Source organism: Penaeus monodon, chromosome 19 (assembly GCF_015228065.2).
Source record: "Penaeus monodon isolate SGIC_2016 chromosome 19, NSTDA_Pmon_1, whole genome shotgun sequence".
Lineage (NCBI taxonomy): Eukaryota > Metazoa > Arthropoda > Malacostraca > Decapoda > Penaeidae > Penaeus > Penaeus monodon.
The window spans coordinates 14036213-14036503 of record NC_051404.1 but is presented as its reverse complement, the minus strand read 5'-3'; the positions used below and the strand labels follow the sequence as shown (position 1 = coordinate 14036503).

The window sequence follows — 291 nt, the reverse complement described above, 5'->3', positions numbered from 1 at the left end:
TGTAATTCACTAAACCTGTTCCTCTTTTTTCCCTCTAGTTCATTCATATTCTCTCCATTGTCCACAGACTCTGTTGCTCTGCAGTTCATTCATTTTTTCTTCCTCTCGTGTTCATTAATTCTCTCATTTGCTATTCACCATATTATTATTCCCTCTTTTTTTCTACCTCTCGTTCATTTACGTTCTCTCTATTTAACACAGACTCATTTACTCTCATTTTTTCATGTGATATTGATATAGGTCCCTATTTAACACGCACCTTTAATTACGCTTTTCCAAGGGTTTCTAGAG

General features: G+C 35.1%; 1 protein-coding gene across 1 annotated transcript in view; it reads left to right on the top strand.

Annotated features, from left to right (window-relative positions):
* LOC119585067 overlaps positions 1–291 on the top strand; it is a gene marked incomplete in the record, with an annotated part of 5085 nt that overhangs the window by 1168 nt on the left and 3626 nt on the right.